Source organism: Portunus trituberculatus, chromosome 41 (assembly GCF_017591435.1).
Source record: "Portunus trituberculatus isolate SZX2019 chromosome 41, ASM1759143v1, whole genome shotgun sequence".
Lineage (NCBI taxonomy): Eukaryota > Metazoa > Arthropoda > Malacostraca > Decapoda > Portunidae > Portunus > Portunus trituberculatus.
Genome location: NC_059295.1, coordinates 26,778,228 through 26,793,227, shown reverse-complemented (window position 1 = coordinate 26,793,227; position 15,000 = coordinate 26,778,228). Strand labels below are relative to the sequence as shown.

General features: G+C 42.3%; 1 long non-coding RNA gene across 2 annotated transcripts in view; it reads right to left on the bottom strand.

The window, feature by feature from the left end:
- The window catches only part of LOC123516557, a 198,158-nt gene that overhangs the window by 143,620 nt on the left and 39,538 nt on the right, over positions 1-15,000 (bottom strand). The window contains exon 2 of one of the 2 annotated variants that reach the window (XR_006678224.1): positions 14,435-14,500. The exons of the other annotated variant lie outside the window; for it this stretch is intronic. This is a non-coding gene — a long non-coding RNA (uncharacterized LOC123516557). The remainder of the gene's footprint in view (positions 1-14,434; positions 14,501-15,000) is intronic. 2 annotated transcript variants of the gene reach the window in all.

The following is a 15,000-nucleotide window of genomic DNA, read 5'->3' as shown; positions in this document are numbered from 1 at the left end:
TGTGTGTGTCTTTAGTTAGTCATAATATTCACCAATTCTGAGTTTGATAGAAATTAGAAAGATGTAGTGGTTCTATTCTTCTTTCCTTCTATTCTTATCTACATTTCCTTGCTTTTCCTTTCCATCCTCCCTCCTCCCTCCCGTCTTCTCCTCGCCCATCCCCCAACACCCTATTTATATCTCACCGCATCCCCACCAAATCCTAAATTCACCTTCATTCTTCACCAAACGTCAATATTTGAAGCTCCAGCGGCGGCTTGGCAAAAAAGGAACACATCAACCTGAGCAGCCATCCGTGTCGTGTGAATAAGTTGCGTCCAGAACACACCTGCAGACCAGGGAGGACAATAAACCAGAGAAAGACCCACTCAGCAGAAAGACCCACTCAACAGGGCTTACGTATACAAAGATCTTCTCATTTAACGCCTATATCTGGAACGGGGATGGTGTTCTGAGGGAAAGTGCCACAAAAAACTAGGCTTAAATATGCAAAGGTCAACTCGGTTATCAGCTACATCTGTGGGTTGAAAGGAGGTTATAAAGGCAATTCTCTCCTCATTAGACAAGTGTTGTGAGGAAGGATGCCGCAATACAAGGCGAAGATCTACTGCGTCAGATTGACATCTAAGTTCCAAGCTATAATTTTGTTGCTGTTTTCTCACTGGGAGTGTTTGTGAAAGGCTTTGCACTTCACTTCGTTTAACTTTTGTTTCCTGAGTGTCACTGTCAACGCTTCATCACTGGCCCATTGTGTCTCGCCTCTCTAACAAAGGACCGTGGAGATCTTGGTGACTGGCGTAGTGCTGGCAGCGAATAAACAGGATAGTGATTTCAGCTTTTCGTTGAATGTGTGATCTGAAATGGCTTCATGAACAATAGACAAGGAGTTCTTGGATTTGCAAACGTTTGTATGGTAGTATCTCGCTACCTTTTTTTTAATGAAACGAAAAAAAAAGATAGATATGCAATTTTCCACACCAGTAAAATTAAACCACACATCAAAGAGAAATTGCTGAAGGTCTTTGTTATGATTAATTTGCATTTTTAGACAATGGATAAAGGGACCAAACCTTTTCTAAACAGTTTAGAGAAATACCCACAAAATTAAATCACACTGACCTGCAGTACAACAAATACACTTGATGAGCCACAGCCACTAACGAACCAAACACTACTTGATGGAAGCGAGTGACAAGGACAAGAATTTGGCTCTAACAACGAGGAATGACCAGCACGGAATAGGTCTATTGGACACTGTCATATGCAAATTAATCACTGCTTACTGAATACATTAGGGGAAGGTTTATGGACAGGTAGACAGGTGTAGGTGAACTGTAGGCGTATGTGTGGCTGACTTGGTACGAAGGTGTATAGACATGTAAACAGGAAGGTGGACTGGGTAATGAAGGGAACGAGAGGAGATGGCGAATTGTATTGAAACAGTACTTGTGATGGGCACCTCCAAAGGGACCGGGGACGCGGAGAGGCAGGCTGGGTAATGAAGGCAACGAGATAAGGTGGCGAATTGTGTTGAAATAGCAGGTAGGCGTGGTAATGGTCATCTCTCAAGAGGAATAGGTGGGTTCAGTTGTCACAGGTGAGGTAAGACAATATTTAGCTAGGAATGTTGACATATTTTTACCTTAAGATTTGTGTGCGATTAGACCATTTTGTTAACATTAGCAAGGGTCTATGGAAGGCAGAAGATTAATGGCCAGTGGCCATTGGCCATTGGCCACACTGCTCACTATTTCAACCCCTTCAGTACTGGGACACATCTTTACCCTGAGTTTTGTGTACCATTAGACCATTTTATTAACATTAGCATTGGTCTATGGAAACAATTTAAGTTCCCGCTCTCCCCTGCCTCCCCTTCGCCTTATCTCCTCTTCCTTTTCCTCTTGTTTTTTCCTTCTCCTTCCCTCGTCCTCTTCTTTCTCTCCTTCCTTCTTCTTATATTCTTGTCTCATATTTTCCAGTAACTATAATTTCGTTGCCTTTTTCATTTTCTTTTTCTTCTACACTGTTAAATGACCTCTTTCGATGTATGCTCCCTCAAGTATCAAAAGTATTTGCACTCTGCGTTTCTATAATAAACTTTTTAAAATCACGAACTGGACAAATTGATACGGCAAAGTGGAGATGCAAAGAACTAGCAAAAAAAGGAAGAAAAAGAGAGAAAAAAAGTAGTGTGCATTTCGTTTTAGAGAAAAATGTCAAAACAAATGAGGAGAGAGAGAGAGAGAGAGAGAGAGAGAGAGAGAGAGAGAGAGAGAGAGAGAGAGAGAGAGAGAGAGAGAGAGAGAGAGAGAGAGAGAGAGAGAGAGAGAGAGAGAGAGAGTGTAAACATCTAATTGACCTTAATTAGTGACACAGAAGGAGGAATGGGGTTTCTTTTTATTGGATGTTTGGGACGTGGTAGGGAGGGAAAGATGGGAAGAGTGTGGAGAGAGGCGTCAACAAAGGAGTGAAGGGGCTGTTGGATTAAATGGCGACTAATGTGATAAGGAAGAGAGGCAACAGATGTATGCATAATGAAGATGTCAACTCAACTTCTGCCATTGGTAAAGTGGACAGCATTACACAAGACTTCTCTCCCTCCCCACTCTCATGTTCACCGTGGTACAGTGAAACCATGCGTGCTTTGGGGTCCGAGGGGTCTCCAAACGCACGGGTTCGAATCCTATCCACGGTCGGAGTGTAGGTTGGGCTTCCTCACTTTGAGCAAGGGTTTCCTAACGGGCGGGTTTTCAGATAGGAGGTACCCCAAAAAGTATTCCCTTTAGCCCATAAATTCCCGTGAAAAGCCCACATGGTATAAATAATGAAGAAATAAAAAAAGCGTCAAATGTTAGTAGGGAAGGAGATGCAGTCATTGGATGTGCATAGTGAATGAATGTATCAGCTTGACGATTGCCACTTGAGAAAACTGTGTTGCAATATGGGAGAGAATAAGGCAAGGATAATTCGCATTCATTCAACTCTCGAAACTTTAAATTGTTTGATTAACCACTTCAGTACTGGAACGCCTTTTTTTTATCTTAAGTTTTGGGTGTGATTAGACGATTATATCTACGTCATCAACTGTCTATGGAGGTCAAAAGATTAAGGGCCACAGCCTTCACTATTTTAATCCCCCATCTGAGTATATGAAATCACCAAACAGTAAGAAGAATGAATATGGAAATGTCATGGTACTAAATGGGTTCAAAGAAAAACACGTAAGAACTGTTTTTTCAAATAAACTGGTAGATAAACTGGAAGAGATTCAATAATAATGTGAGACTAACTTACGGATGGGCGAGGCTGAGAGGAAACAGGCCAAGTATATTTCATGTAGGGACCGCCACGTGTAGGGTTGAAGGCTTCTCGTAACATTCCTGATTTTCGTACGTTGGCGCATTCATATTACAACAAGGTGGAGGAGAGAATAGAAGGGAATGTCATGCGTGTAACATACAGACATCCAACAACAGCAAAGGGAATGAATGGCAAGGCAAACAACGATTTTAGTTAAAGGGAAGGAAATCTGACGAAATCAACTCAAACAAGCGGGGAAAAAAAACCCTTACCACTAATTGTCCTGGTGATGCTGCATTAAAAATCATGATATGCTAAATATTTGACTTTGGTGCTCATGGTGAAGTGAACATGAATTGTGTAGAGACTCCACTGTATCGTGTGTGTGTGTGTGTGTGTGTGTGTGTGTGTGTGTGTGTTTCACTGTTTGATCTGTTTGATCTGCTGCAGTCTCTGACGAGACAGCCAGACGTTACCCTACGGAACGAGCTCAGAGCTCATTCTTTCCGATCTTTGGATATGCCTGAGACCAGGCACACAACACACACATCGGGACAACAAGGTCACAACTCCTCGATTTACTTCCCGTACCTACTCACTGCTAGGTGAACAGGGGCTACACGTGAAAGGAGACACACCCAAATATCACCACCCGGCCGGGGAATCGAACCCCGGTCCTCTGGCTTGTGAAGCCAGCGATCTAACCACTGAGCTACCGTGTGTGTGTGTGTGTGTGTGTGTGTGTGTGTGTGTGTGTGTGTGTGTGTGTGTGTGTGTGTGTGTGTGTGTGTGTGTGTGATAGAGAGATGGATAGATAGATAGATAGATAGATAGATAGATAGATAGATAGATAGATAGATAGATAGATAGATAGATAGAGAGAGAGAGAGAGAGAGAGAGAGAGAGAGAGAGAGAGAGAGAGAGAGAGAGAGAGAGAGAGAGAGAGAGAGAGAGAGAGAGATATTGCAAGAAAGAAAAGAGAAATACACAGACAGACAGACAGAAAAATAGGAAAGACACACACACACACACACACACACACACACACACACACACACACAGAGAAAGAGAGAGAGAGAGAGAGAGAGAGAGAGAGAGAGAGAGAGAGAGAGAGAGAGAGAGAGAGAGAGAGAGAGAGAGAGAGAGAGAGAGAGAGAGAGAGAGAGAGAGAGAGAGAGAGAGAGAGAGAGAGAGAATGCAAGAAAGAAAAAGAGAAATACACAGACAGAAAGACAGAAAAATAGGATAGACACACACACACTCACACACACACACACACACACACACACACACACACACACACACACACACACACACACACACACACACACACACACACACACAAACGGAAGCAACACAAACACAAAAGGACAAACACATCGTGAAACAATAATGAATGCAAAGGAAGGATACAAAACAGCTAAAGAACAATACACATCACAACACACACACACACACACACACACACACACACACACACACACACACACACACACACACATACAGGGGAGTCACAGGTGTCTGGCGCGAGTGAGTAATAACAGGAAGCGGCGTTTGATCACTGAGAGGCCAAAGGTGAAGACACAGCTGGCTTGTTAGTGCTATGTTTTGTTCCTCTGCCTATACTGCTCCCTCTCCGCTCTCTTCTCCCCACACACACACTCACTCTCTCTCTCTCTCTCTCTCTCTCTCTCTCTCTCTCTCTCTCTCTCTCTCTCTCTCTCTCTCTCTTTTGCCTCGTTGAATTTCTAACGGAACTATCATCTGCAACATTTTCCCAATGTAAGTCTTTTCCTATGCACACCTACACACACACACACACACACACACACACACACACACACACACACACACACACATACGAGAAGGAGAAAATGAAGTAATAAACAGCCGAAGTGTATACCTCTGCCGCGCCCCGAAACATTTTAACACGCAGCAATAAACGGGAAACTTGTGCCCAAAGATACTATATTGCCGCGAGAGAGAGAGAGAGAGAGAGAGAGAGAGAGAGAGAGAGAGAGAGAGAGAGAGAGAGAGAGAGAGAGAGAGAGAGAGAGAGTCCAATATTTGAATACAATACGTAAAAATGGAACTAAAAAACAAAACAAGTAAATCATACACGTACTCGCACATACGCACGCAGGCACACACACACACACACACACACACACACACACACACACACACACACACACACACACACACACACACACACACACACACACACACACACACACACACCACATCGACAAAGAACGGAAGGAAAAATTATGCCGGTGGAGCTGATGATAATGGTGATAAAAGTAGTAGTAGTAGTAGTAGTAGTAGTGGTGATGGTGGTGGTGGTGGTGGTGGTAATAGTAGTAGCGGTAGTAGTAACAGTGGGAAAAAAAAATGATAGAAGAAAAAGATAAAAAAAAGAATAAAATATGAGAAAAGAAAACAACAAAAAATGACACGAAAAGAAAATATATTGTGAATAATCATCATAACATTTTACTGCAACAACAACACAAAGTACTACCACCACCTCCACCACCAACACCACCATCACCGCCACCATCACAAGTACTACCACACCTATAACTAGCAAACCAATTAGCCGGCACACCCAATCAAGAAGACCCACACACACACACACACACACACACACACACACACACACACACACACACACACACACACACACACACAAGACCAGGACAAATCAGTCAATCAGTCAATCCAGCCTCCAATCCTCCTTCTCGTCAAGTCGTTTATAGTCGTTTGATGTCCAGAGAGCGAGAGCGAGAGAGAGAGAGAGAGAGAGAGAGAGAGAGAGAGAGAGAGAGAGAGAGAGAGAGAGAATCAGATCGCTTTCAATGTAATCCAGTTCCCCATTAGTCAGATTCCAGGAGGCCAGATTCAATTGTGGATTCTTTGTCTTTTAATGTGGCCTACTCTCTCATTATTACATTCCCCTGCCAATCCATCGTCTTTTGAACTGATGTAATGCCACTTGAGCTAATAGAAAGGAGGAGGAGAAAAAGGAAGAAGAAGAAAGGAGGAGGAGGAGGAGGAGGAGAAGGAGGAAGATGAGGAGGAGGAAAAGAAGAAGAAGAAGAAGAAAAAGAAAAAGAAGAAAGGAAAATTAAGAGGAAAAAAAGGAAGAAGAAATGGAGGTAGAGGAGGAAGAAGAAGAGGAGGAGGAGCAGGAGGGGAAAAAGAAGGAGGAGAAAAAGAAAAATGGAATATAATCTGACTGAGAAAATAATTGTAGAAGGAAGCAAGGTTTCTTTCTCTTTCTCTCACTCTCACTCTCTCCCCTCCCCTCTCTCCCTCTCACACACACTCTTTCCCTACCCCACCCCACCCCATCTCTCTCTCTCTCTCTACCTTCATTCCTTGTTCAGGTGACGTTGCATTCCCGCGCCCACCTCACTGACAACTTCCTGCAGGTGCTCACAGGTAAGGCAAGGTAAGGCAAAGCGCTCTAGCCACACAAGTGATGGATGAGAGGAGCCGCAGTGTTATGTGGCGGTGGTGGGTGATGGATGATGGATGATTGATGGTGGTGGTCATGGTGGTGGTGGTGGTGATGGTGGTGGAAGATGCATTCAAGGTTAATGGTGGTAGGTAGTGGTGTTGGTGGTGTTGGTGGTGGTGGTTGTGTTGTTGGTGGGTATTGGTCAAAACCGAGTTGTGGAATGGTGATGGGTGACAGGGAGAGGTTGAGAGAGAGAGAGAGAGAGAGAGAGAGAGAGAGAGAGAGAGAGAGAGAGAGAGAGAGAGAGAGAGAGAGAGAGAAAATGCATGGCTGTACAAGAGGTTTGAGAATTAATGTACCCGTGTGTGTGTGTGTGTGTGTGTGTGTGTGTGTGTGTGTGTGTGTGTGTGTGTGTGTGTGTGTGTGTGTGTGTGTTTCGTCCACTGTATATTACCTGAATGTCAAAAAAAAAAACTATGAAGTATAATATAAAGATAGAAATATGAATAGAGACAAAGAAAGGAGAGAAATAAGCAATAAAAGAAAATTAACCATTAAAGCGAAAGACTAAAGATGAAAACGTAATTAAAAAGAAGAACGAAAGAAACAACAACAACAGGAACAACAACAACAACAAAAGCAGTAGGAAGAGAAGTGGATGATGAAAGTAAATGAATGGAGAGTGAGGAGTCAGTGGAAGTGGATGGGACAGGTTAGAACGAGAACGAGAACGAGAACGAGGGACAGATGGAAGGAATGGGAGGGAGAGAGGGATGGTGGGGAGGTAGAGGGACAGGAAAGAGAGAGGGATGGAGGCACGAGAGGGGGAGGGAAGGAGGAAGAGGGACATGAAAGAGGAAGGGAGGGAGGTGGGAGGTGAATAGCAGTGGGTGGGTGGATGGGTAGGGGGGTGGATGAGGAGAGGGGGAAGCCAGATTGCCTGCTGCAGTTTATCTATCTTTTTTCCTCCCTTCCATCAAGCCACATTAACCCGCTTAGTGAGAGTGTCCGTCATGCTCACCCGCCCGTTATTCTATATACTAGAGTACTGTTAGAATGCATATATCTCCCTGCAGACTCACACTCTCACACTCACACTCACACTCACACTCACACACACACACACACACAGAGATAGATATAGATAGATTAACTGGTAGATAGAATAGGCAAATTGAGACATACACAAAAAATATACGGATTGCGAGAGAGAGAGAGAGAGAGAGAGAGAGAGAGAGAGAGAGAGAGAGAGAGAGAGAGAGAGAGAGAGAGAGAGAGCCCGGAGTAAACGTTTGATCTGCCAGTAACACAAAAAATATACAAAATGATACACACAGAACTTCCATCACTACATCACTCTCTCTCTCTCTCTCTCTCTGACAAGCACCTACAGGTATTCACAGGTGCACGGACTCGACTCGCCGCCTACAGGTAAGACAAGCCCCACTGACACTACAGGTTCGCCTCCTCTGTTATTCTTCTGTACAGTAGTGAGTGTACTTGCGTGGAAAAAGCGAGCCCCATCATTACTGACCTTGACGATCCTCTCCTTTTTCCGACAGGCGTTCGTTGTCATGTCCCCCTTTTTTTTTTTGTGATTCTTTTTTCAATTTCATCTCTTTTTCATTCGAACTTTTATTTTTTATCTATTTTTTTTTTTTTTTTTGGTCTTCTCTAATTTGTGATATGTGACATTTTTTTTCTCTTTTCTCTTTTCTCTCTTTTCTCTGTCTGTCTGTCTGTCTGTCTGTCTGTCTCTCTCTCTTCCTCTCTCTCTCTCTCTCTCTCTCTCGTTTTTTTTTCCACATTTTCTATTTTAGTTTTTCATTTCATTCTTCGGAATTTTGTGTTGCAAGTTCACGTTTTCTTTTATATCTTGTTTCTTTTGCGGTTTTTTTTCTAATATCGAATTCAGCTTCTTGATTCTTTAGATTTTCACATATTTTCTTTTTATTTTCCATTACAGCGGTTTTTTCTTTTTATATCAGTCATTCTTTTTAATCTTATAAGAAGCAAGAGTAAATGAATTCCTGCGTACTTTAGTGTGGGAGATAACAATGATATATTAAGGCAGAATGTTAACCTCAATATTTCTCCTACAGTCAGTCTCTCTCTCTCTCTCTCTCTCTCTCTCTAAATGTGAAGGACGTGGCAATATCAGCGTTGACATCTGCAGAAAAGGAATGGACAGACTTAATGATTGGGAGGTCGGAAATATATCAAGGAAGGAGATCAGGATAACCAGTGAGGTGGCGGGAAATACACACACACACACACACACACACACACACACACACACACACACACACACACACACACACACACACACACACATCGTCTCAATACTTATCTTTGTAACTTTCTAATTGGATAAGTAACTTTGACACTTACACTTTCAAGGTATTAGGTATTGATTAAATAGCGAATTAACTGGAGCCGACTTCAAACACGACGTCATAAGGTGCCACTCCCTAACACTGCTATACACACAAGGCTATTGATGCGAAACACTGAATTTATACGTTGCTAAAAACAGAACTCGTGCTACAATGGAAGTAACTGGTAATATGAAGTTCTGGAGCTGAATGATGTCCCAGGGGATGTGTGGTTGTCAGAGCTTGAGGGAAAAAAAAAAAAAATATGAGCTCTTCTTGTGATAAGTGCGCTGATCAACAGAAAACAAATATTATTCGCATCAAATTAAATCTGTTATCAATAAGCTACAATATGTTTGAAATTCAGGTGCCATTTTGGAGTAGATAGACTATAGTGAAGATGATCAGCTCTCAGTAGTAGTAGTAGTAGTAGTAGTAGTAGTAGTAGTAGTAGTGGTAGTGGTAGTAGTAGTAGTAGTAGTAGTAGTAGTAGTAGTAGTAGTAGTAGTAGTAGTAGTAGTAGTTGTTGTAGTAGTAATAGTATCTCGTGAAGGGGATGAGTCTGGCGATTTCTCCAGCCACACCTCAGCTCCACGGAGGCCGAGCGGAGACAGACGCGACGTGTGTAAATAATGGATTCCCTTGAAGAAGTCCCCTTACCTCTCATTAAAGTTGCATCACAGCGCCATCTGCGAGGCATTTAGGAGACTCAACTGCAACCCAAAGGAGAGGGAAGAGACCACACGAGAAGGAGGCAACACTCCACCGCAACGCAGCAGAAACAGAAACACAGCCCAAACAGGAGACGGAAAATTCTGAACTCCTGGACTTGAATCTCGGGCAGCTGAGGAAGGTCAGACTGCAGGAGATCCATATTCCAAAGTTAGCCCTTGTCCATCTCAGCAGAACTCTCGATAGATTTCTCGCTCAACGTCTGAGCGACACTGTGCTAAATATGACAAGGCTGCTGCTACAGTTCATCCTCCTCCCCTGCCTTCGTCTTTCCTCACTCCCGCCTTCCTAACTCGACAACGGACGGCTGGAGAGAAAGGGGAGGCCAGGGAACGGAAGGGATGAAGCGGTGAGGACAGGAGGGGAGGGATGGGGGTCGTAATCATCAGCGAAAGGCAACACGCAAGGTAAATGAAGGCAATTTCTATCGGTGATGGTGTTGATGTGAGTTCTTATTCCAGCATTGTTTATCGCATCCACCGCCCACCTCATATGCTGTCTGGAGCTTCTGTATTATATTCATCTGCTTAACGCCACTTGGAAAATGACGGCGGTTCTGCGAATTCCATAACTAAACATACTTAGTTGTGTTGACTTGCGCAATTACCTTGTGTTTCTGTAGTTCTAAGCCACCTGGTCATTCACGAGGTGTGGGTACGAATCACGATCATTAACAGGTAAACTCTGGTAAACTCTGAAACTCCCTGTCTGCTCCGGTATTTCCAACTTCCTATGACTTCATTTAAAAGGGAAGTTTCAAGACATTTATCCTTTTTTTTTTTTTTTTTTGGCTGTCTCGGATATGTAAAGGAACTGGCTACTCAGTGGGACTTTTCTTGTGAGTTATGTTCCCCTTGGCCAGCTTTCTCCCTCTTACATAAAATAAAAATATTTACACGGTTATTGTTCAAAATGCTAATGCAGAAAATGTGGGCTCTATATATTTCCTCTGGTTATTACTTTCTTGGCAAAAAAAAAAAAAAAAAACTTCCTATGACTTCATTTAACAGGGAGGTTTCAGGACGTTTATCCCTTTTTTTTTACTAACTCTCTCGGATATGTAAGGGGACTGGCTACTTAGTGGGCCTGTTGTTCCGAGTTATGTTGCTCTTGGCCACCTTTTCCCTCTTACAAAAAAAAAAAAAAAAAAAAAAAAAAAAATAATATCCACACGTTTATAATTCAAACGTTCCTGCAGATAATGTGGCCTCTATATATTTCCTCCGGTTATTATTTTCTTGGTAAAAAAATAAAGAAAATAAAATAGACACGCTGAAACCTTTTGTGTGAGTCTTCTACATTTGTTTTAAAAGTATTTCGCGGCAGAGTTACACGAGTGCCTGAATCGCTACAGCATTTGGAACCAATTAAGTAATCTGAATAAAACATCACTAAAGCCAAACATCTGTCAGTGTCAGTCAGCATTGCTTTGTGAGACTGCTGTGGAAGGACAAGGTAACAGGGATACAATGCAACACAACCCTCAATCCACCGCGCCCCTGCACACACCCACCTCACCCACCGTGCCCCTCCCTGCACACACCCACCTCACTCACTCAAACAACACCATGCACAATTAACCCCTTCAGTACCATAACGCGTTTCATATTCATTCTGCTTACTATTTGGTGATTTTATACAGCTTCAGAAACTTATGTGGGTGTTAAAATAGTGAAGATTGTAGCTATTAATCTTCTGACCTCCATAAATCTTTCATAATATTAATAAAACCGTCTAATCTTATCCAAAACTCAAGGTAAAAATTAGTCCTAGTACTGAAGGGGTTAAAGAGCCAATTTTCTCATGAGTTCCATCCACGCTGACACACGTCATATCAACCCACTCAGGCAGCGCATTAAAACATATCTAGAAGTCTTGCGTAGTTTCCTTCACTTACTGATATCAAAACACACTATTCCCACAGTAAAAAGATGAAAAGAACATTCCTCATTGATGCACTGACATATATCACACAAAAGGCTGTTATTCACTGTATTGCATGCCTTTGTTTTACTTCAACGTTTTTCTTTTTTTCTTATTTCATTTGTAGGTATCAAAACACACACAATTCCCCTGTATAAAGATGAAAAAAGGACATTCCTCATTAATGCACTAACATATATCACACAAAAGGCCGATGATTAATTTACTACATGAATATTCCTTCTATTACTTAAGCGTTTTTTCTTCTTATTTCATGTGTAGGTATGAAAACACACAATTTCCCAGTACAAAGATCAAAAGCAGAATATTCCTCATTGATACACTAACACATATCACACAAAAGGCTACTATTTACTTTATTACATGGCTTTCTTTTATTTAAACGTTTTCTTTCATTTCATTTGTAGGTATCAAAACACACTATTCTCAAGTAAAAAGAAAAAAAAAAAAAACAATATTCCTCAATAACACACTAACACATATCACACAAAAGGCGGTTAGTTACTTAACTGAATGGCTTTCTTTTATTTAAACGTTTTTGTTCGTTTTTCTTTCAGTTCATCCTATCTTTTAAATGAAGTCTCCAGGAAGTCTCACCGGTTGCATCCTGACAACACATTTCAATCGCGGATCACACAGAGGGATCACTCGCAGCACAGGACAGGTAATTGTTAGATAACACTTTAATATTCTGACGCCTGGTACAGAGAGGAAAAAAAAAGACAACCACAGTCGGTGCATCTCAATCCACCACTCTTTACAACAACGGTCGGCGCATCTCAATCCAGCATTCTTGTTTTCTTTACGCATTCGGTGCTGAGATGCGTTTTCATATTCATTGTGGTTACTGTTTGACGATTTTATAAGGCTTTAGAAACATATACTGGGATTAGAATTGTAAGGACTCCGGCCATTATTCTTTCGATCTCTAAAAACCCTTCCTAATCAAATAAAATCGTCTAATCATGCCCAAAAAATCAAGATAAAAATGTGTCTCAGTATTGAAGAGGTTAAGCCTTCTGCATCCTCTCTAACTTACAATTCCTGATCAATCGCCTTCTAACTTACTAACTTCACTCCACTATGAACTGTTCTCAAATTTTACTCTATCTATCCTCTTCATGCGGTTTTTTGTTGTTGATCTTAATCTCTCTTAGTCCACCCAAACACTGTCCTTTTCTTGGCCATTTTTCAACTCCCTGCACGAAAGTTTTGCCACAAGGAATCAAAATCTACACTCTTCTCAATGTTCTTCCCTTCAACGCCGTTTTTATTTATTCCTCCTGCCTTCTCCACTTCTACTGAAACTCTGCCCTATTCCTGGTCACCTTTCAGCTCCTTGGACGCGAGTTTTCCACGAGGCTCAACGGAAAGCAACAAAGAACCATCATCGCCACAATCTCGACGTTGCTATTCTGATCTTGCATTTTTCCGGAAAGGTTCCTGGTCACGTGGCCCATGATTGACTAGGCGGGAGTGTTCTTCCTGCTTAACAAGGCTTCTCTCTCTCTCTCTCTCTCTCTCTCTCTCTCTCTCTCTCTCTCTCACAGACACACAAGATGATACTGTAACAAATAGATTAAGACATAGGAATTGGCTCACAGAGAAAGATCAACAAGAACGAAAGCAAAGTTTTGATTTCTTTCACAATTTCCCAGCTCTGTGACTCGGGTTAATAGACCAAACTCGAAGATATCGTACTGATAATGATGCGGAGAACTGCCCTTCCCTATCAGCAGACCCCAAATGATATTTACCAGTACTAGGGAACGGAATATTAGGTCTAAAACGTCAAATTATACGAATGTGTTCTCCTGCGCTGAGAAAAATTGTACATATCCTTTAAGTTAAGAGAATTTGGCGTTCGAGCGAGTTTTGGAGATAACGTTTGCAGTCCAAGAGTTATAGTATGTTTACCGCCAGCTGCCACGCTAACCTCACAAATCCTGCTACTTTCTGACTCTATCAATAATTTTTTTTATATATAAGAAGGAAAAGCTGGCCGAGGGCAACATAAAACGGAAAAAAAAACTTCCTAGTACTTAATTTATGATGACTCTGAAGGTACATGTAGATAGATCACCTATTTGGTTCTAACAGTAGCTGGAAGAAAGATGCAAAAACTGATCTATTAAATGAAAAAATAACCAAACTCGGTAACTTTTCCTCGTCGCTGAGGGAACCACAGCTGCTAACTTTTGCGTAAAGCTTGGTATTTACTAACCCAACGCTGAAGCTTGCATCCAATGTTTAACGAGCGTGACTGTGGCATTACTAAAACCAAATATGACTGTGGTGTTTGCTGCGTCACAATTACTAATACGATGTTTAAAAAGCGGGCCAATATCTTAAGCACGGAAGCAGACAGACAACATACACACATTTACACAGAGATTGGAGGAGAGACAGCCAGTAAAAGAGGGACACGCAGACACACCAAGACAGTGAACTTTGCATGGCGTGTTATGTGATGAGACAGGAAAGGAGAATTACGAAGCATGGTGATAGTTACGATAGCTAGGACTTTTTTTTTTTTTTTACTCCTCCTCCTCCTCTTCCTCCACCTCTTCCTCTTCCTCCTCCTCCTGTGTCCACCCCAAGGTAAGGCCACACTCACCTGTAAGCATTTCTGGTGTTCAGTGCAGGTGAGTACCGTCCACTGAATAATTATCACCATTAACACCTGCGGAGATAAATCAAACCATGAGGGATTAGCCACACACACACACACACACACACACACACACACACACACACACACACACACACACACACACAAGAGCACATTCTCAACAGCTTTAGCTGTTTATCACGTACCACCACCACCACCACCACCACCACCACCACCCGTTCCTAACATTGTCCCAGCGCCCTGCTCACAACTGGGCTAAGATACTTCTACATTATTTCCGACCTTCTCTGCTCCCCTGCTGCCAGCCATCAATATTGCCTGAATATCAACACGAGTCACCATGTATGACTATGCATGATTCATTTCTGTATGCTCCAAGCGCTGGGGTGTGCGGGAGGGAGGAGGGAGGAGGAGGAGAAAAAAATGGAATAATACTAAAAAAGAGAGCATAAATAAAAGAGTTACCGTGGGCGGGATTCGAACCCTGGACTCATGGCTTTTGGCGGCAACAGAATTAATTTCCCCGGAGTATTGGTGCGGCTGAGAAATGA